Here is a 23,499-nt window from a genome sequence, read left to right on the forward strand (position 1 = left end):
CAGACAGCTCCGGGAATTCTCGCTCTCCTAAAGGCTTTTCGCCTTAAGCGCTCTCCCCAGGAAATCTTTCCGCGGGAGAGTGCCCTTCCCGCTTCGGTACTGCCGGCGGCACTGCCCACAGCAGCCGGGGACCCAGAGGCCAGTCGTAGCCGCTGCAGTTATACTGTCATAGAATCACAGCATTTTTAAGGTTGGAGAGGACCTTTAAGATCATCAAGTCCAACCATCTATCTAGCACAAACACCAAACTCACCACTAAACCATCTCCTCAAGTTCCATATCCACATGGATTTTTTTAAAACTTCCAGGGATGGTGAATCCACCATTTCCCTGGGCAGCATATTCCCATGCTTTACAACCCTCTCCATGAACAAATGCTACTAAATATCTAATCTAAACATCCCCTTGCACAACTTGAGGCCATTTCCTCTTGTCCTATCATTTTCTAGCTGGTAGAACAGGTTGAGCCCCACCTGGCTACACCCTCCTTTCAGGTAGTTGCACAGAGTGATAAGGTCTCCCCCGAGCCTTCATTTCTCCAGACTAAATAATCCTAGCTCCCCCATTCATTCCTCATAACAATTTGAAAAATAATTTCCCAGTGGAAGTAAAGCTAATGGAACAAGAGGTACAGCTGGAGAAACAAAAAAGCAGCAAGATCTGGGGAAAGAACTGGGGAATAGATTGCTTGTAGTCTGCTCATCAGAGAGGTATGACTGATTTCCCTGGAGTTTGTTGCCTACAGTCCTGATTAGGGTTCTTTAAACATCAGGGTCCTGAGGCTTAAGTCACAGCATCTCAGAGCATTCTGAGTTGGAAGGGACCCAGAAGGATCAGCAATCCAACTCTTATGTGATTGACCCACAGAGGGATTGAACACAAAACCTTGGTGTTTCAGGCTCAAACGGGAATGGCACCCCATTTCAGTGTGGGTGAAACCATATCCAAAGTCCTTAAGAATGAAATAGTTGTTAAATTCAAAGATAAAGCTGGATGTGAAGAGGAAAAATTAGAGATAATGGATTTTGTTAACTTTCTGAAAAATCCCAAGCAATATGGGAATCTGGGAGCAAAAATTCCAAAGAAGGCAATTCTGACAGGTCTTCCAGGTACTGGGGAAATACTTCTAGCTAAAGCAACAGCTGGAGAAGCTAATCACCATTTTATCACAATCAAGGGCTCAGAGTTCTTACAGGTACTTGTTGATGTGGGTCCAGCTCAAGTTAGATATGTATTCACTCTTGCTTGGAAAAATGCCTTGTGCATTCTTTCATTGAAGAAATAGATGCAATAGGTAGGAAGAGAAAGGGAAAATCTGGAGGACAAAGAGTGCACTCAATCAGTTCATAGTAAAAAGATGTATTTAATACAACGACTAATGGAGCAATTTTGGCAGGTACTAACATGCCAGACATATTTGAGACCAGAACACTTTGACAGGCAGATTTAAAAAGAATTCCCAGATATAGAAGGAAGCGCATCTATTTTCAAAGTTCACCTTAAGCCTCTGAAATTAAACATTATTCCAAATAAATATAACCTAGCAAGAAAATTCACATCATTAACACCTAGCTTTTCTGGTGCTGATACTGCCATGTAAATGTTGGGACAAGCAATTGTGTTGTCTGCAATTAGAAGTGGAAGATAATGAGATACAAAGGTTTTAATATGGTTGGAAATTTCTAGTGAGGGAATACTCTGACAAACCCAAAGTAAGAACTTATGCTCTAACTGATCCTTTTTCCCTCCTAAGAATTTTCTTTATAGTTAGATTGTACGTTTTTGTTTAGATATGGCTAATGTTTTGTTTGTGTGTTTGGGGGTTTAAATGAAGGGTTTTGTGTTGTTCTGGGAAGTTATGTGTTGCCCTTCAGATTTTCAAAATCCCTTCAGTAATTTTAGCTAAGAAAACAGTGGTTGCCTTTAGGAATAACACAGTTTTCCCTTTTTTTTCCTCAGATTTTTACTGCTCAACACCAATGACTTTTTACAATATCTTGCATAATCTTTGCATACAACCTTAGAGAATTGTAGAATCACAGAATGGTTATGGTTTGAAGGGACATTAAAGGTCATCTAGTTCCAACCTTTCTAACACAGGCAGGAAACCTTCCCTCATTTAAAAACATCAGATATGTTCAGTAGTCCAGAAAGCATTCATGAGTAAAAAAATGGCTGAAAAGATTATATAAAAAAATCAAGAAATAAACATCGAAAGGGCAAGACACATAAAGAATGAGAGGAAGACTGGCATAGGAAAAAAGGGAAAAAGAAAAATGAACACGACTTGGTCTGAATATTTAAGAAAGGTCTGGAGGAAAACAATCAGGATGTCAGCACACCAGGCACATTTTTCTGCCTTCCAAAACTCAGTTTAGAGTCAATTCCATGATCTCTAAACTCTTTGCAACATTTCTCCCTGTGGACTGTAGCCTGTCTCTCTGAGGACATTTGTTTTTTGTTTGGTTTTTTTTTTTTTTTTTTTTTCCCCCATAATCCATACCGCTTTCTCTCTACCTTATTTCATCTGACAGGTTTCTCTTTTCAGTCATCCACTTTTGCTTTTCTCTCTCCTAACTTTGTGCTTTGACTCTAATAGCTTCCCTTTCTGGTATGTGGCAGTCAAACACACTTCTGCTCTCTCTGAGAGGACTTGTCATATTAATTTAAGCTTTACCTTGACAAACACATAAATACAGGCATAAATTTAGGTTTGAACTTAAATGAGATAAAACACATTTAATTACTTGCTTAAAGCAGAACCTCAGTTTCATACTTCTAATCTATGTTCTTTCAAGATGTGCACATATTGATTAATATATTTATAAGTTATTAATCATGCTGAAATTTTTATTTGCACACAAAAGCAATAGTTACGTAAAATGTAATGAGTTGAAAACATCCAGTCTCTGTCAGAATACTGCTGTGTTTGAAAATGTCTGTATGCTATTTCTCTGTGTGTGCTCACTGTCTACAAGCAAATTTTTACATTGCACCAGGCATTACAATTTATGTTCTTTTCAAAAAGAATCCAAAAGAATCCTGAATAGATTTACATAGAAAAACATTTATTAAGCCTTTCCTTGCACTACCACCACTAACCAATGTTTCCATTAAGAAAAGCAGAGCATGGAAGATGAAAGATAATTTTAGCAGCAGTTCACGTTGTGTGCTACTTCTGCTCCCGTTATGCAGTGTATATGTTTTCAGATGCCTTCTTTCCCACTTCAAGGCTTTTGCTATCAAAATGAATGCATGAACATATGTAAATAAAATAATGTGGGGTACTGGTCCAGAGTCTGAGCATCATTCCATTGGCTTAAATCTAGAATAGCTATTATTTTCAGTAGGACTGTGTGTATTTATACCAGTGTAAGAAAATTTTGGTAAGAGGAACAGCTATTTTAATTCTCCTCTGAAATGGGGTTTTTGTTTTGATCTTTAACAGTTGAGACTCTGTACAAGAAGAAAGCATTAGAATTCTAAATCACTAATGTTTCAATCAATATGTTAAAATTATCAAATTATAGACTTTTCTGAATATGAGTATCACAGCCTTTCTTTCTCTACCTCACTAAAACACCTGACTTAAAAGAAACTATCACAATGCTGTGAATTGAACTCGCATTTAGCATCTTTTCAGGCATGGAATCTACAGACACTCTCAGCAGAAAGAAAATCAAACTTTTGCATTTTCTTACTAAACTAGTCTACTTATTTACCATGCCCCATTTCTAAGACAAGACATATTTCTGAAGCATGCAAGATTTTGTTGCACTGCATAGAATGCATTTGCTTACAGAGCTCTAACTAAAAGACTCAGCCTTTGGCAGGTTAGGTTCTAGTCGTGGAACAGAAATTCATGCCATGTATTAGTGCAAGTAATGCAAGAAATGTACTTAATACAGCCATTCTCTGTAATTTTCCCCAGCTCTGACTCCTCCAAAGATGGAAAAAGCAACTTCAAGATTCTTTCTGAAGAACCAGTCCAGTAACCTATTGAAGGTATATATTATGTGTGTGACAGAATGATAATCACGGGGTTTTTTTAAACTATTTTATTAAGCAGAAAATATAAACTAGTAGCAGTAAATCTTTAGAAGACTAAAGATTCCTTAACATGTCTAAGGTGTGTAACACTGGGAGATATTTTCTGCAGTTTGTACAGCATAGCTTTCTAGGCTGTTAATATTCACAAATTAAAACATATATTTGTTTTTACTTCTTTTATGTAGTGAATAAAAATATTAATTATATAACACAGCATGCATCAGAAATCTTAAAGAACCAAAATGAAAACAAAACAAATTGAGTAACAAAAGTATCAAATTAAAAATGTTAGTCTCATTATAATCACACAATAGATCTTTTTACTGTTAGGCTTTTGCAGAATATTTTAATGAGGAAAAGTATAATTGTAATTTCTATTATGAAATCAATGATTTTTGCAGTACCTGGGAGCTATCACAATACAATTTAGTTAAGCTTTTTTATGCTCCATGCGTGAAAATCCTTTATATGAGTTTTCACCAATGAAAAGGGAAAAAACATATGTATAATTCAATTTCAAGATGTAAAGAAAATATGCTACACTCTCAGAAAAAGTTTTTAATCAAATTAATAAAAAGGTGCCTCATAAAATCAAAAACATATGTGAAATATTCTAAACTATAAATGTATTTATAGATGTATTACACATGTAAATCTGTGTGATGTAATTCATGTGCAGTACATGTATAAACTAATATATTTTAAATATAAATCATGTACATGCAATGCATTCCATTTCTTCTAAATCATGGAAGTAAAAATTAATAAAATGTCAAGTCAAACACAGTCCAGTGGAAAAAAACTTTAAAAAAAACCATTTGGGGAAGATAATAAATTACAGTAATTCTACAGACACAATTTCAGCTTTGAAAACATCAACATCTAAAACAGTGTGAATAATTACAACAGGAGTGGTAGCAAAAATTTCAATATCAAATATTTCTCTTTAGTGGACACCTCTCAGAATAACTCACAAACAGGATAGCAAAATACATTTAAGAGATCTCTTGTACAAACCTAGTCTCCAAATGCATTTTACTCCATGATATCTAGTAATACTAGAATATAACAGATGGCATGGGACTGAATTCAAGGAAACAATCCACTGCAGCATTCTGGCATAGTTATAAAACTCATCAATACAATCAAATGTGGAGCAGAATATAAGTGAGATTTTTTTTTTTTTGCAAACAAAAGATTTCTGCAGAGAAATTATACACTTAATTAATATTTTCATTGTATTTAATTTAATTAATAATCTGAGAAGTACATAGTAAATATTACTGCTTTTTCCATAATGTTGGGGCAAAATTTTAAGATTCAGATACTTTTTTACTCTTGATTAAAAATGTGACAATTATTACATTGACATTGAACAAACTGTAGGACTAACACTGCAAGACAACATTTGTACCAATTTCCCATATTAATTTCTAAACTCAGATCTCATTATAAAACCTTAGTGTACTAAACCCAAGGAGCAACACACTGGGAAGTAGTTGACCTTTACACTGTTGTGATGCTGGAGGTTAAGGGTGCAAAAAAGCCCCAAGCAAGAAAAAGATTTTTTGGTGCCCTGGTTTTGTTCATGACACTCAAAACACAGTCTATGCATTGCTAAATATGTCTACATCTAGTTGTTTTGGGTGTTTTTTAGCCAGAAAATATGGTATGTTTTGAATGAAAGCTATTCAAGATATTTTCATTCCTCTAACTTAATAAACAAACACATGATGACAACATAAAATATTTACTACTAATTCTTAACTTGAAAACAAAATGTTTTAAAATACTCATTAATTGCAAATACACATTCACTTACAGGAGTTTCTCTTGATTCTCCTAGGTTAATTCTCTTCTCTGCTCATGATAAAGAGTAGACTAATGAAGGATCTGTTAGAGAAAATTCTCATGAGTGTGAATTAACAGGAATGTTTCTGAAAATAGAATCTCCAGCTATACTTCTTTCTTTTTTTTTTTTTTTTCTTTTATGCAAAGTATAATAAATAGGATTTTTATTCAGGATAGAGGGGAAACTTCTGAACTCAGTAGTTTTAGGTCAATGTATGCAACGTTAGAACTTGGAATATTCCCTCCACTGTGGCAACAGTAAATAAGCCATACTGTGTATATGTCTCATTGTCACACAAAAACCCTCGAACAATGAACCTGGTTTGTATCTTTCCCCATTTCACAACTAAAATAGCTCCAGCAGGACTAACGATGCATTGCCAAGAACTCCAAAAAGCAGTAAATTGAGAAGTTGTTCATCAAGGCTGTTAACGAAGAAGGCAATTGAGAAAACACATACAGTCTTGCAGTTTAGTAGTTGTTTGGATTTGTTTGGTTTTGTTGTTTTGTTTTTGTTGGTTTTTTTGGGGGCATGTTTCATTTTGTTTTAATATGAAATGAAATATCAGAAACCTTGCCATACTAGAAAAAAGGTCTGTGGGAACTTCAATTTTCACTTAATTTTTCCCTGAAAACTTTTAAAGCTAGCCACAGACTTCAATACCCTTCACCTGACGTTTGAGACTGCCAGTCAGCTAAGGATTACCTTCACTAAGGATTTATTAATTTCTGTCAATGCTGGTAGTTTCAATTGAATTTTCCAGTATATTCTTAAGAACTAAAAAAACTCCAAATCTCACCACTCCAAAATCAGGCACATTGAGAACTCCATTGTGACAGAAACCTTTGTCAAACTCTAAGGAAAATAAGTAACAGGGATAATATCACCTTCTTTCAGAGTCTGTAGAATATTGTGAACTCTTGCACTAATATCCCAAGCATGAAAACTTCAGTATTTACCAACAGATTAGAGCAATCAGAAAACAAAGTAATCATTATTTCACACAGATTTCCCTACTGTTTAATAACCTTTATAATTTCACTAACATAAGAAAATAGTGGCAAATTTCATTTCACTTAATTTGGTACTAGGAAGGGGGAAGAAGTGACCTTTGGCAGAAAAGGCAGAAATACAAGTACCTGCAGTGATCATTCTGACAAGAAACACAAGCTAGTAAGTAGGAGAGACTCACTCCAAATACATATCTTCAAAAATGTGACCTAAGGGCTTGTTTTCATTGATTTCTGTTCTGTGATAAAAAGAAAAAAACCCAAATCCCAAACTCTCATATTGTAAAAAGGTCCCACTTTATGTCTGATGTGAAAAGTTTTATTCTCTAAATACACTTGAATTCTGTCATTCCAGAATTTTGTGTGGTAAAATGCCCTTCTACTTTCTATATATTCCCACTTTAGTCATTGTGAAGAAGAAATGTATGAAGCAAAAGAGGTTATGGCGGCCCTCTGAAAGATGAGAGACAGAGTTCTAATTTTTTCCTCTGATCTCAGTTTTTTGCATTTGCTGTTATGTCCTTTACTCCCTTAGAAAAACCTGAAATAATCTGGATGTAACCCATTGAACCTTCTGTTCCATACAATCACTGGTTGGTTTCAGAGAAAAAATAACCAAAAAAGCCTCTCAAATTACATGCTGTATTTCTTTGGTTTGTCAAACTTAGAGTAATCAGCGTGGCCTGATCTGATGTGTTTTAAAAACCATGCTGGGTTGTGAAGGTATTGTGTAAAGTGTTATCTGGTGGTATTTCAACAGTGATTTGAGACCACAGAGCTTGTGACAGAGGCCTACACTATACTACTGATTCGTATTTGGGGTGTTCTTTCTAGTATTTATCTTTTCAACAGAGGGTGACCTGATAGCTTTCTGTTAAACAAGTGCATAGGGAAATGGTTTCCAGCTACAGAAGGTTCTTTACCTGGTACAGAGTGACATCAGAAGATTTCAAGTTAAATATTAAGAGTTATGAATGAAGAGACTGCTTTTTAGTATGGGTTTTCATGTTTGGGGGTCCTTCACCTGTGAGGTTTCATCTGATAAAGATTACCATAAATTTAGAATAGCAAATCTGGGTTTTCACCTAGCTGTCAGTGTTTAAAAAATAGAATCAAATTTACATGTGAAATACTCCATTTGAAAAAATATCAAATACTTGAAAAATAAATGTTGTGTTTGATTGTTTGTTTTATTAAAACCAGTTATAGGAAAGACAGCAAAATGTTGAATCCAGACTAGAACTGGAAACCAGGGATAAAGACATAACTTGATGCTATAATTTGCAAGTGTCCAATGTGCACATACAAGTTAACAAAGTGAAAACTGGTTGTTTTGAAGATTAGTCTTTCACCCAAACCTGAATGATTTGCTTAGAGACACAGATGTTAAGATTTAGTAATAACAATATTCAATAACGTGAACTACATAAGGCGCACACTGTTCATGCAATTCTAGTCTCACAGCCAAGGGAACCTAACATTAACCACAAATATAGAATTATGACTTAAATGGAACCTCTCTCTCTTAAATCTTTCCTCCTAAATATCTTTCTGATCATCCATTTAATTAAGATCTACAGTGAATATTGTGAAAATCAAACTCTTAAAGGTCATTATGACCTATGAAAAACAAGTGCATTTCTCTAGTGGATCAGTAAACACTGATGAAGTTTAGGCCAGCAGCAGTGGAATAAGGAAAGCAATACACTGCAGTCCCAAGAGAGACAGACACTGTCTGCTACACCCTTATCTGCATTTTCTAATGATTAATTGTTGATCCTGATTTTTTTCCCTTCACCAGCTTCTTTTATAACTCACACTAAATTATACAGGATATGAGGCAGGCTATTCAAGTCACAAGTTTATTATCAGTTTCTTCTGTCTGATTAGCCAAAACCTTCCTTGTAATACACCAGGGGCTTCATTATGCCTCTGTTGGAGTTTAACTCTTAGATATGTTCCAAATAATCTCTTCAATTTGAAATTTGACTGCCTTGCTTTGCATAAGCAGATCAATTTTATTTCCAGGTCAGTATAATTAAGAATAGTTTCAGCTATAGGTAAATCTATTATTTTACTTTTTAGAAAGATTTTCCAGGCTTAAAAAAAAAAAAAAAGTGTAAGTCAAAGATTTACTAAGTAAAAAATCGTGGAACCTCATCCTGCTTTTAATCTCTTTCATCTCTAAAATCTATAAAGAAGACAGGAGAATTCAGGAAAGGGTTATATTGATATAATCCACTTTCTAAGAATTGGTAGCTTTCCTGCTACCATTTCTGGAGGCAGAAAATACAATTTCTGCACCAACATATCCTGCAAGATACCTTCATTCTATTAACACCATATCCTAATGAGCAACAATATTAATTGTACTTACATAAAACCGTTTAGGAATGCTGAGAAGTTTTCAAGTATATTTATTATACTTTCAAATGCTTACTTAACACTAATGAATTCAAGCTACTACTGTTAAGCATCATTTTGAAACTTTATATATTGAATTCAGCATTTATTAAGCACAGCCATACAACACTGCAGAAGACAAATTTTTGATTAGAAGCTATAAAAATCTAAATTCTATCTTCTATGAAGTCCTAGTAATTCATATCTCTGAAGCAGCAACAATATGCAGAGAGCAGCAAAATTAATCAGGAGAGCCAGAGTTTTGGGGAAAAGTGCCTATTATTTCTAATGAACTCTCTTTACCATTTGAGAGATTCCAGTGCAATTGCTTTTCTGTGCAGACATAATACATTTTATTATGTAATATTTTCTAGACCATTATGGCTACTAAACTGTTTAAATCAATAAACAGCTCCTGAAGACTCACTTCTGTTTCACTAGGGCAAAATCAATTCCCTTGTGTGTTTTAAACATCTTCTTTGACTGGTAAATAATCTCTAATAAGGTAAAACATTTTCTTCTTTTGGATGAATAGGTAAGTAAAGCCTGAGAACATACATTTTATAAAACAATAAAATCTGTGGGTTTTTTGTTTTGGTTTGGGGTTTTTTTGTTTTGTTTTTGGGGGCTTTGTGTGTTTTTGTTTTGGGGTGGGGTTTTTTGTTTGTTTTGTTTTTTTTTTTTTTATCTAGACTTGCTTTGATATTGACAAATACCAAAATGCCAAGTGAAATTGGAAAGACAACATGTTGCTAGCTAGAAGGAAGACTAAATGAAAGGCAAAGTAATTCTAGCCTAGTGTTAAAATATGAACCAGACACCTGAACAAAACCATAGCTGCAAATATCTAAAGCCACTTTTGTGTTTCATGCACCTGACTGGAATATTTGGCCTCAAGGATATTTGCTGATTCTCACAGGTTATACATGATTGATACCTGGTGCATGAATAGAAGGGCTACTGTTCCTGTTAAAATTTGGTTCCTAAACACAATGGCTGTGGAGTGAGCAAAATTATGCTTTAATTTAGTGTTGCAAAGGCAGCCCTAGAAATTTCCTGGTGTTTTAATAAGAGACATTGCATATTTGGAGGGATCCCTGTAGTAGCTGTCAAAAGAAATCTTGCACGTAACAGGTTTTAAGGTGAATGATTACCTTTACAGAATACTGTTAAGGAAGCACAAAATACAACAACAAAAAAACCAAACATCTATCTGTACCACTACACTGAAATGGAAATAATGGGTTAATCAACTTTTTTTTTTTTTACCAAACACTAATGGAAAAAATCCTTCATGTCAGTAAACAAACACAGCCCTTTTTGGACTCCTTAAGACAAGACGTTAAGTTTGCCATATCTACAATTAATTTACAAACCAGTTACCTCACATAATGCAAGCATAAACAGAAAGTCAATAATTTTGTCTTGAATGAGCTTACTTTGCTTACTTTGCCTGAAATACTTGATTTTTCAGGAGTCATTAAAATTTCCTCCTACATCTTTTGGGGGCTCACTCTGTGTAACACCCTATCACATTAATAGCTATGAATAATATTAGCATACTCCATTAGTATAGTAATATTAATATACATTCCCCAGCTTCATTTTAGGACTTTCACATTACACAGGTCTCTTTTTCTCAGGCCAGAAATTACATCCAAGCTATTGGGAATAACTGCTGTTCTCCATCCATTATTGTTGTAAAAGCTCTTTGAGCTCCTTTACAGAAACAATTGTAGCTTAAGAGTCTGCTGAAATGATCTTTGGCTGTTGTTTTGAGAGGGAAGTGTAGCAATATATTTAATGGAGGAAAGTACAATTACAGTAGCTTCAAAATACAGGTAGATGAAAGAGGAAGATTTATGTGTCCAAACACATGTTGTTTCAGCCAAACTCAAGCAAAAGAAGCTTAACTACTGAATATTAATTCAATTATTTCAAATTACATCCTTTAAAATAGTAAGGGCATCCATTTGTTAAATAAATTTACTGGTACCTTAAGATAACGGGGAAAAATATTAATTGTAGCTTCTGGATCAGAAGGTTCTGGTCTGTGGTCCTTTCTTCATTCTAGACTCAAATATTTGCAATTTAGCAGAATTATTGTTAGGGTTCTAGATATCATGACAGGTTCCTCCTGAAATTTTGGATCAAGATATATTGGCATAACAATAATAATACTCTCTTACATCTAATGGTAGCTGTGACAGATAACAGACATTAATTTCTCATTTTTAAATAATGAGAGTAAATAGTTTTAAATCCTTGAAACAATTCTCTGTCTTTTAATCCTTAGAAACAGTTCTCTTGGAATGACTTCGAAATTATGGAGTGTCTAATAACCCAGAATTATAGAATCACTGAGAATGAAAATTCTAGTTTGAAACACCCTATGCATTTCCAAAGTTTGTATTACACTAGGGAAAATTCTTTGCCTTTTTTTTAAAGTTGGAAAAATGACAATTTCTTCCCTTCAAGTGCTTCAATGAGAATGTTGTGAAAAGCACGACCAAAACATTGCTAGTAAATGTACAAGAAAGAAACTTGACTAAAAAGTGGAGGAGTACCATACAAGTCCAGAAACAGACAAGTCCCTGGTTGTCTCTTACCCTTAAAGCTGCTGCCCTCCTGGATCAGAGCAGTGACTTTGCCTTGCACCTCTGCAGGCCAAGTCCATTTTCCTAGGCTGTGAGTAACTGGTGTGGGAAGAAGTCCCACAGAAAACTCAAACTTTCATCCAAGAAAAAAAATCCCATTAAATTGAGGCACTCACCACAAACAATTTTCATTTCAATTAGCCACATCTTTAGAAACTATTATGTAAAACTAATTATGATAAGCAATACAAACTATGTTCATAATCTTTTTTCAGGGCAGGGTAACCTAATGTTACAATATATTTGGATCTCCAAGGTCTTTTGAGAAAACAACAAACTCCATCTTTCATGTGCCATTGAACAACTTAGGTATCCAATATATCACCATGGGAATTATTTGAATCATAAAAATACTGGGATACTGGCCTGCCTTCTCTGAGAGCTGTCTCCTGTATAGCCCTAGCCACAGCATGGCTGAAAAATCTGAGTGATGGTTGCGGGGAGGAAGCTTGGAGGTAAAAGAGCTTGCCATCCTGATTTTTGTTAGTTTGGAGGATGTAAAACTTCAGTCACAATACAGTTTATACCCCTATATTATGATTCCTCCATAGGATTTTATTTTTCTTACTTCTCACAGCTTTAAAAGAGGAGGATGACCAGAAGTTCATATGTATTCACAGATGTATATATCTATGAATATGTTTAGTATATTTTTTATATACACATATATATATTCAAACCCACACATATATATACTCTCACACTCCTATATATGTAAGTATAAAATAGTTGTTACTTGTGAAGAGCATTTATCCACAGGCAGTTGCAGACATACTAAGTTAGAGGAGGCTGACACTGCATTCAGACAGTATGTACTGAAAGAAATTAGATAAACAAGGATGCCTCATAATGAAATCTGCTTTGTTGATAAGAGAACAAGCTATCTGATTGCTGAATTCAGCTCGCTTCCTGTTGTTGCAGAAATGTATTGTGTAGAGAGATAGCAACGCAACAGTCATTTCAAAATTGAAATTGAAGATGCAGTCATCGTGAAACCAGGAGCTGATTTGAAAAAACTACAAATGCCTCCTTCACCTCCCACTTGGATTTAAACCAGAAACACTTTTATTACAGAGTTACAGATGGCACGTGTCATTTGGGATCTATAATTTTGACACATAATTCTATAAATATGCATTTAAAAATGTAAAAAGGAAGTTTATATTTAGGATATATATTTTGTGATGGGATAGTGACTACACCTGGAAAATCGCTAGTTTACTTTTTTTGGAAAACAGATATGCAAATGAAGTGGTTTTTTTAATGTTGATGTCACAAAAGCCTCTGCCATTTTACAAATTCATTGAACCCCATGGAGGAAAAAACAAAAAAATAAATGATGTAAATATTTTTCCACTTTCAGCACTATATAAGACACCCAAAGTGTCTTGCAATTCTCTAGAATGTGTAGTTGCTTAAAATACAGTATAATAGAAGTACATAAAATTAGAGGATCTGTAGCCTTATTTGCAAACATTTGTATAATTTCCTCTTTAACGGGTTAATATGTACTTGCAGTGAAATTTTGTAATCATTTTGAATCAATGTGTTATGGTGTGCCACAATTTCTAAATATCACCCTATATGAGCATTATTCTTCATGAGAGAGTGGAAGAAATCAGTCTAAATAAATCCTACTCTACAGTTAAAGCAAATGTATATAAGCAAGAGCCAAAGTGTAAATCACTTCCTTTCCTGTGGCATTTGTTTAAAGAACTTGAGCTCATTTCTCCTTTGACATGTCAAAGAAATCTGTAGACATAACCAGCAGAGATATGAAAGTATGCTAAAAAAAAAAAAAAGATAAATTAACAGAAAGTAAGGAGACAGGGAGGGAGGAAAGAAGGAAGGAAAGAATGAAAGAGGGAGTATTTAGGAAATCAGCTACCCAAAAGCAGAATTACATACACACTGAGTCCTTAGGGGAATTTCTGAGTTTGTTAAATTGACACCGTCATTCTTAAAGAAGGTAGCATTTATTCACAAAAGAATGAATTTTTTTTTTGCCTCCTGCTGCCACAGTGAGTCTCCTCATATCAATAATTTCACTTTTATCTTCTTTTAATAAGAAAACTATCAACAAGATAAAGATTGTATTTCTATATTTTTGGCGATACTATGACATTCTGAGACTTCTCTGTCTCTCTACATCCAGATTTCCAATGCAGTAATACCATATTAGTAGTAGTCTCACACTTCAATTATTTTTTTAAAATCATCAAGAAAGCAGGACTCATTTTTGTGTCTTTAGATCTCTCAGAAGCCTTTGATATACATGATGTATGAGGGTACAGACATGAGAGACAAAGCTTAACGTACTGCATTATTATCTTTCCTCTGAGTGTAGCAAAGTCTAGAGTTATGCATCATGTGTTCCAAGTCTCCGTCATATAAAAAAATGAAATGTTTTAATTTGCTCCTATTCTGGGGACATAGAAATGTCCACATACAAATGTTTGAGATACTGTAGAAAATTGACATCTTAAGATTGTATCTAAGAAAGCATAGCCTTTTTGGTCTATATATTTAGATGCAGGGAGTATAATCACTCATGTTGGTAAGACTACATCCATTCTCTGCTTTCCCTACATAGACTCCCAATACACATATGAGGACAGAGCTATTTTTTTTCCATAAAAATATTGAGTGCATACCTGAAATCCGTTTAGTCTTTCAGAACTCAAAACATTAAAACCGGGAATCAACTTTTATATTTTCTCTTTCTTTCAGGGAAGAAATTGGAAGAACTGCTGAAAAGTGCTTGCTCACTAACTGAAGGTGGTGTAAAGCTACTGGGGAGTACTGGAAACAATGGATTCTCATCTGAAGGAAGAGGTACATCAATAGTGAACAAAGCTTATGCTGGGAGCATCATTAGACCACCAACTACTTCGCATACAAGGCTTCAAGCTACTGTTGAGAAATACGGCCTCTGTGCTCCAGCAATGATTTATTGCATTACACATGCATTACTTAGAGCTGTCTCTATCCACCTTGCACGAAATATTCAATCACTTTCTGCTTGACCTTCTTCTTATTCAATTATTAGAATAAATTCTGACCGTTTCTCACGCCAAGAGATACCTACTTATAAATATTCTTCTGCTAATTTTTGGTTTGAAGACCATACATAATCACAGAAGGGTTAAAGTGATCTTCCAAAGCACGTATGTTTTCCATGTCATATTAATTGCCATATATCTTGTTAAGTAAAGCTGAGCATTCTGGAATTTTTGCTCATTGCGATATAACAACTCTTTTGAAATAAAAAACTCTGGAAATAAGCATACTCTGGCACAGTACACAAGAACTAAGTCCATCACATTTAACTGAACTGATCCCCATCCCATAGTGATTTCTGAACTATGAATCTGTGCTATCTTACACACAGGACCTCCTATACCTATCAGTATTTTGCTATATATAATCAGACAGTATTTCTGTGTAGCTTCAGTAGTTGACTTCTCAGCTAGGTCTCTCTCTAAACTGTCTCCCAGCCTCCACTCATCTTTTCCATTGAAAACAATACTAATCTTTGACATGCCTTTGTTTGTCTTCGTTCCATCCTTTATACTTCACTTTCAACTCTCCTGGCCTAGTGCAAGTCTCTTGGAAAATGTAACTTTTTAAATCATTCTTACCTAAAAATAGATGATAGGAAATTATTTTTCCTTTCATCTGTAAGATAAACTCTATTATTTGTACTTTAAAATTGATTATATCATGAGACAATCAGAAGCAAATTTCAAATAAAAATTATTGTACTCAATAAATAACTGGCAGAAATAAAGCCCAAAAAATCCTCACTAAATAAAAGATATACAAAGTTATCACGGGACAACTACTTAACTAATATAACTTAACCAATTATGCAGCCAATTGTAGTGAGCAGGCATTTGATTAATTTTTTTGGAATGTCACACAATAAAATATCTTTGAATATAAGGGAGTGGGATTTTTTCATTATTTTTGTTTCCCAAAATGAAATTATTTTCCTAACAGGTTTGTTTAAGGCTACTGCCATTTCATAAGATCAGTCATAACAGCACAACTTAAGCAATTAAATAAGCGACAAAACAATTAATTAATGCCAGTGTATACAGAGAAAGAGCAGATTGATTTGCATCAGTACAACGTCACAGTCCCAAATTTTCATTACCATGAGATGAGAGAGAGCTTGATGCACATTAGACAGTAAAAGTGCAACAGTGATTCAGCAAGGGACATTAAGAACATTAATGAACAAATGCAACAGTCTGAAAATAAAGCACTTAAGAATGCAGAACAGTTCTCTGTAAAAATAAACCCAGGAAACCGTAACAGTTTAAAATACAGGCATTCCCAAAAGATGCATGCAATGCAACTGAAAGCAGAAATTCTTCAAAAAGAGTTGTTAATTTAGAGTAGAACTGAGTCCTGCACAAAACCTAGCAAGAGCATATTGTTAATTGAAGTCAAAGCTGTGAATTAATCTCAAAACAAACATTTGATGCTGTCAAATTCCATGGAATATACATTAAATTAGTCTAGTTGTGGATACGAGAGATGCTGCATTCATCCTCTCACAGCTGGAAAAGTTTCTCATGGTGGAGGCATTTTCTGAACCAAATTACTTTCATCAGCAATAGTCACACATTTTTGGTTGCTCCTGCTCCCAGCATTTCCTTCAATACCAGCAAGCTTGCTTGGCATTTTGTCCCCCACAGAAGATTTAAAGGTGACTGTGTCTGCCTACACTCTGAGGCCATACTGTGACTGCTGTGAGCAGCAGACATTCATTACTTTTAAGTGCTAAATCAGACAGCAGATGGTGGATGCCTGACTGATATTTTTTAGCACTCTGTGCCATGTATGACCGTCTGAAGGATTTCCACATTAAGGAATAATCATAACAATTTCTGAAAATGTTTAAAAAAGCTAAAAGCTTTATAGTTGAAGCTCTGCAGTGCTACAGGTCTAGAATAAACCTTTTTCTTCAAAGGACCTCTGGAGAATATTTGTTTGCATATCTCTTTTCATATAATCAGAAGTACACTCTTTTGGATGCTTCAATAATCACTGTGCTTATTCAGAATCTATGCTGTACATGACATCCCAGGGTCAGCTGGGAGAATACTGCTAAAGCCAATTTCTTAGAAGTAAAATTGAGCCACAGAATGTATATATAAAATGGATTATTACTTTACTTAAAAGGGAAAAAAAGTGTGATTCTGTAACACAAAACACAACTTGAGCCATTAAATAAACATTTCACGAAGTTCCTAATGCTTTCCTTAATTATCACCTTATTTTTTTCAAACTTCATCCTTCCTTTTTTTTAACTTTAATAAAGCTCAAACATAATCTGACAAAAATAAATTGATAGAGGTCTAAGATTAATAGTGGTTGAAGAGGTACATGGGCAATTAACTTTCTATAATTAGCCTTGTTGTTAACTAGAAACACTTAAAATTATAGGAAGAAAAAACCCAACCAAATTTTAGAGATATCTGATGAAAGCTACCACAAGAGGGAGAAGAGTTGGAAATTTATTTTCCACCAGTTGCTCCTTCACACCATTTTTTAATTGATTCTTTCCACTAGTTGCTCTTTTATGCCATTTTTAAACTGGCAGAAGAATCTTGGCCTAGGAGTACTGCCAGTCTAACAGATGGCTGTAAGTGCTGCTAGTCAGGAGAAATCAAAATGTGCATCAATTCTGAAGATTGGGATTATATTCTTATCCAAGGACTATCAAAGTAAAAGCCTGAGCCAGATTTCCTTCTCAGGTATAAAGATGTAAAGGTATACAAATGAAAAACTCAATTCCTTTTTTTACAGTCTTAATATCAGAGAATGGAAACTTTCAGTCTTTAATAAATGACCATCAGTAATAAATCCCGTTTTAGATCTATTTAGATCTGCATATTTAGAGATTGCTTCTAAGTCTGATTTCATTAGTCAGTCTTACAAGAATCACTGTGCACTTCTCTTGATCATGATTTCTGTGAGTAGATCTGTAACTTGGAGCCTGGTACTCTATTAAGGTTCAAAACTCATACGTTTTCCACACACCCTTTACAGTGGCTCGTTTTCTTTCTCAGGTCTTAATCCTATTAGGAAAACAGAAGGAAAATAAATGGATTGACAATAACCCAGACTGTTTCTTACAAGCAATCTGGATACAACCCACTTAATAGATACTTTTAGTATAGTTAATAAAAGATAAGAAGTCACTACAAACACAGGGTTTGGGTTTTATTTATCTGCTCTGACCATTTGTGGTGTTGGTCTAGTACCCCGTATCTTACTGTATATTATACCAGTCAGACCAGATTTGGATGTCTTACTTTATTTTCCTTTAAAGCCTCTGCAAGAGTAAGTGTCTCAAAGCAACATCTTTTATTTGATATTATAATACCTAAAAATCATCTGTCTCACTTGATCTAGTGAGACAGCTTGGTGAGATAGTCTTTCCTCCAGCCACAAAACTGAACAAATAAAATTTTTCGAATTCAGTTTTTCTGTTTTCTGCTGGATTAATGTGCTTTGCTTGCTCTGAGAACACTGGAGTTATTGATGCTACTTAGACATTGTATCCTAATGGTTTTTAGGTCCTACCACTCATTGGAGAACACACACATTTTGTTGTCACCTGCGAAAACTTAGAAGGAATGGGTTTTTTTATTTCTACAGTACTGAATTCAGACTTTTAGAAATAGACCTGAAAAGAAACCAGTGAACAAAAAAACCCTAAACCCCCTGCATCTTAAGAGACTACACATTTTTTGCATAAAAATTTAGAAAATTATATATTGATAAGATTAGAATTGTTACATGAGAGTCAATTAATCACATAAATTAGGGACAATATATACATCATGATCTCAAGACTTGTTCACTTTTACAAATCTATGGAAAAGTGCATTTTTTCTTTTGAACCAGTTCTTCTGAACACCTTACTTTTGTAATATTAGATCTAATGCTTTGTCAGCATCTTTAAATGTCAAGAAAAATAAAATAATCTCGTAAAATTATTTTCAAATAGCAGTTGTTTGAAATACACAATTTGCTTTCATTTTGTTTTAAACTGTGTACAACTAGTCCCATATAGCTTTATAAATTCCTGTGGTGTTATTGCTGAAACTTTGCATTACCTTCTAATCAAAACAAATAAAACTAGGGGGAAAAAATCCAGTGCAAGCAGATGTGATTTATATCTAGGAAAACTGAGCTAGAGGTCAGATCAAATGGCTTAGACACCTGTAAGCAATGGTAGAGAAAGAAAAGAATTTGATAGGGAACCATAACCTATATTTATAGCTTGGACATGAGTGTACATCTTCTGTCAACTGCCTCCTGGGCCCAGCTGATTGCTATCACTCTTACACCAGGAGCTATTGCTCCTGGTGGCTTTGCTACTTATGGGTCTCCTATTAAGTCAAAATGATTTAACTTAGCAAAGATCTGATCCTGGCTTTGTTTAAGCTAGTATTTTCTGCTTTGTCAAATAAATTAGGAATTTTTTTGGAGAGGGTAGAAAACTGGTTAAAGAATGTCACTCTTTGATCTTTGTATTGGTTGTGATCAGCAAATAATCTGTATGAAGGATACTGTTCTTTGTATGTTAATACAAGTCTTTGTGCTTACAGTGTCTTCATTTACATTTAACTAAGCAACTTGGACTGATGCCTTAGTGTTATTTGCTTATGGCTGTATTTTCTCAAAACATATAGACACAGTTGATAAAGGTTATTTCATGAAACTTCATCACCCACTAAGTACAGTATAAATTAAAAATGTCTGACACTTTAAAATTCTGAGTTACCTGCATTTACTCAGGCTCCAGATCTGATAATGTTGATAAATGATAACAATAACTGAAAATTTTGGTTCCAGCATCAAGGTTTCAAAGTAAGTCCTGACTCTGTCAATGGGTCTCATTACCCCTTTCTATGACCTCTGGTGCTCTTAAAGATGTCACCTGCTACAGAGAGGGAGAATATCTGAGAAAAGATGTAGATCTGCATCTGTTACCACCTAAAGGGTGATGACATTTGCCTGCAACTCTGACAGAGGAGACATGTTCACTCTTCTTGCTGTAGAAAAGCTACTAAACTTTAGTTAAAGAACTTTAAAGCTAAAGAACTAATCCTGCAGGATATTTTAATCCTAAATTTTGATATCTTTGTGTTGAAAAATATACTTAAAGCACATTTCTAGGTCAAAGAATTCAAAGGAAAATCACAATGAAGTATGCTATTTACTTTTGTCACTGTTTTTGAAAGTAATTTACAGGTAATATTTACAATGAGGGACAAAAATTTAAATTTAATTAGGATCTAAATATTAACTTATTGTTTCAAAAATATTAATGGAACATTCCCCACCAATTTAGTGAAAAATCTGTCTCATTATGATAGCATACATACAAATCCTTCCATTTTAAATTTAAGTCAGCATTTCATACACATATTGTTATTGGTTTATATGAACACAATAATAAAAACTTCTTTGATTTTAATAGGCAATCATGTAGACATGTAATCAATATTCTTTTTTTAGTCTATATTTTCCATGTTAAGCTTGAAGAATTGTTGAGAATTAGATAGTGATTTCACCTTGCATACTGCTTCTAATTATCAAAGATACCTTTATATATGTTTAACATATGAAAGAAACACTTTTTTCTCCCAGTTGACTATTGATATAAAGGGAACCAGGCAGTCCAATAACTACATAAGATGTCTTCAAATATAACCTCTGGACTGTAGAAACAATGAAATGTGAAGGCACTAATGTTTAATTAACACTATTTTGCTATTGTTATTCAGAAGTATGGACTATATCAGGGGATGGTAATTGCTGTGCTTATTTTGCCATTAAATTCTTGACAAAGTACATCTATTATTCCACCAGAGATTTTAATTTAATTAACCCTGTGGTGAATGGGATACTGTGCACTTTCACTCAAATTTCCAGTGAAGTTTCCACTACTTCTCTCTCCACCTCCCACATTGTAAAAATAATTTCAGACTCATGAACTATATTTTTTCATCAGTGCTCTTTTTAAAGGTGGAGAACCACTCTTTGTGTCTGATTTGGATTCAGAATCATATAAGTCTGGCCAGGATTGGTCTACCCTTTGTTCAATACCTCGTATACCCACTGACCCTTTCAAAGGGGAATGCCAAAGCAAAAGGCAACTCAGAACTCTGCTGCCTGATGATGCCATTTAGGTAAAACAAACATAATAATGGATTAATAAAAATCAAAGCCATGTCTCTTGCTTTTGATCACTCCTACTTTTTATTCACTTCCTAAAAAGAAACAGAGAAGTTATGACCCTATTAATATTGTCAATAAAAAGTACCTTTTTTTACTAATGACAGTTTTTACCTATAAATTTACCATTCCTTTCATAGTATTTTAATTCACATGCCCAAAACTGCAAAGCATTGTTCAAGATACACACTTGTTCAAATTGTTAGAAATCTTTACAGAAAGTACAGCTTTGGAAGAAGTTTTCAATGGAATCTGTTTATGAAGTAGCATTAATGAACAGGTTATAGAGGTAGGAGCTTTTAAATTTGGAAATTTTCTTTATGTTCATAAGCTTCCAAAAACGAAACATGCAAAACCAAAACTTGAATGAAAGAATATGGATACTGAAAAAATATCTGAAAACTCTTTAAAGCTGTCAGCAGCATTTTAAGTATATTTATAATTCATATGCTACCTAGTTACAATATACAACAACCTGTTCACAACATTTGATGCCTTTTATGTGTATACTTTATGTGTAGGGGTGTCCAGAGAAAAGGAAAAGTGTGTAAGAACACATATTTAGCCAGGCTATCTTCTTAACTAGTATTCAGAGTGAAAGTGAACATACCCTGGAAATTAAAGATTTCAGTTGCTGCTGCATATTTTCCCTGCTTTGTTAATGCTATACCAGTGAATGACAGTTCGTTCCAATTCTGGTCTACATTACCAATAAAGTCCTCGTTTTGAAGAGTCTGAAAAATCAATTAATTGTAAAAATTAATCTGAAACATGGTCTACATTGCAGGCTCAATTATATATTGTTTTCAGGTCAATAAATAAGTAACTTATGAATTTCTGCTGCTCATACCTGACCTGTCCCTAGACTAAAATGCACAATACATTTCCAGTTTGGAAAATAACAAAAGAAGACAGACCTTTTTAAGTGGACACACTGGTCCATTAAATATAATGATGGATTTGCTCTCCTGTACCAGCCCAATAACAATAAAACTTTCCTCTCAAGCAAACAAACTGTTTATGAAAGCTGCGTTAATGTTCACCACTGTATTTCTAAGGATTCCAAAACATTGAGTTTCACAAAACTTTCCCCAGAGGAATGAGGAACCAGCACAAAAATAAGGACAACAAAAATAATTACCTCTATTTTCCCCAATCCTGTCTTTTAGTGAATGTAATTCAAGACATTTTTTCAGCCATAGGACAGAAACAAAGGTTGTTGCTGCATTGCATGATGAAATGCCATGTATCTAAGCAGAGATGACAGATTATCCCTAACAGCAGGCTGATAGCACAGCTGTACTCCACTCCTTTTGGTTGTTTCTGTGACAATACAAATATTCCTGCACACCATAACACATTATGGGCATGCCAAATGTCCTCTCTGGATAATGCATACAGCACATGATTTCACTTTTAAAACCAAGACAAATCTAAAACTCGATTCAGTCATTTGCTAATAACACTAAATGAAAGTACCCCAACTAAAGCAAACATTAGTAACCAAACTGAAATAATTTTTCCTGACAGTTACCTAGCATGATTAGGTTGAAAGCAGCCAATTATTGAGGAATATGTATTTTGACCTAAAGCATGTAGTACATATGAACAGGATTTTATTTTGTTTTATGGTATCATATTAGATAACATAAAACAAAATAAAAAAGCAACCTTTAAAACCTCCTTAAATGTTCTGTATTCTAGACAGTGAGATTTTTTTTTTAACTACAAGGAAAAGAACTCCACCCAAATCTTCTAATTTAGAGGTATGGGGAAGCATACAAATAAAAGTTATGTTTATTGCTTGATGCCTTTATTTTTCTGTATAAAGTCTATATTATCTGTAGTGATGTGACGTGAATCATCCTCAAATTTCCTATGGATGAATAATCCCATGCACCAGTAAATGCTGGCTTCCCAGAGAAGTTGTGCTGTCTCAATCTGTGTGTTTAATCAACACCCAGCAGGACATTATCCTGGACAACCAGCTGTAGCTGATCCTGTTTGATCAGGGTAGTTGGACCAGATGATCTCAAGAGATCTCTTCTATACCAAAATCTGTGATGTCAGAAGATGTCAGCATGTCAGAATACCTCACTGAATGCAGAATGTAACATTTAATTTACTTAGCTGTGTCTTAATAGGTTTATGTGCTTTGACTGACATTTTTAGAATAAGCCCAGCAGCTGAACATTATTTTTTGATACCGTTGTCTTTACTGTGCATTTAAATGAAACCACAGAGTTAGTTTAAGTTTGTGCAA

The 23,499-nt window shown here is 34.3% G+C and overlaps 2 long non-coding RNA genes across 6 annotated transcripts in view; both read right to left on the bottom strand.

Moving 5' to 3' along the window:
• The window catches only part of LOC135299989 (uncharacterized), a 180,322-nt gene that overhangs the window by 55,139 nt on the left and 101,684 nt on the right, over positions 1–23,499 (bottom strand). For 3 of the 5 annotated variants that reach the window (XR_010361842.1, XR_010361841.1, XR_010361840.1), the window contains exon 2: positions 5,873–5,943. The exons of the other annotated variants lie outside the window; for them this stretch is intronic. This is a non-coding gene — a long non-coding RNA (uncharacterized LOC135299989). The remainder of the gene's footprint in view (positions 1–5,872; positions 5,944–23,499) is intronic. 5 annotated transcript variants of the gene reach the window in all.
• Positions 17,858–21,971, bottom strand: LOC135299987 (uncharacterized). Its single transcript, XR_010361838.1, has 3 exons — positions 21,847–21,971; positions 19,780–19,938; positions 17,858–18,064 (listed from the first exon to the last, which is right to left on the bottom strand). It is a non-coding gene; the product is annotated as an uncharacterized LOC135299987 (long non-coding RNA).

Source organism: Passer domesticus, chromosome 4 (genome assembly GCF_036417665.1).
Source record: "Passer domesticus isolate bPasDom1 chromosome 4, bPasDom1.hap1, whole genome shotgun sequence".
Lineage (NCBI taxonomy): Eukaryota > Metazoa > Chordata > Aves > Passeriformes > Passeridae > Passer > Passer domesticus.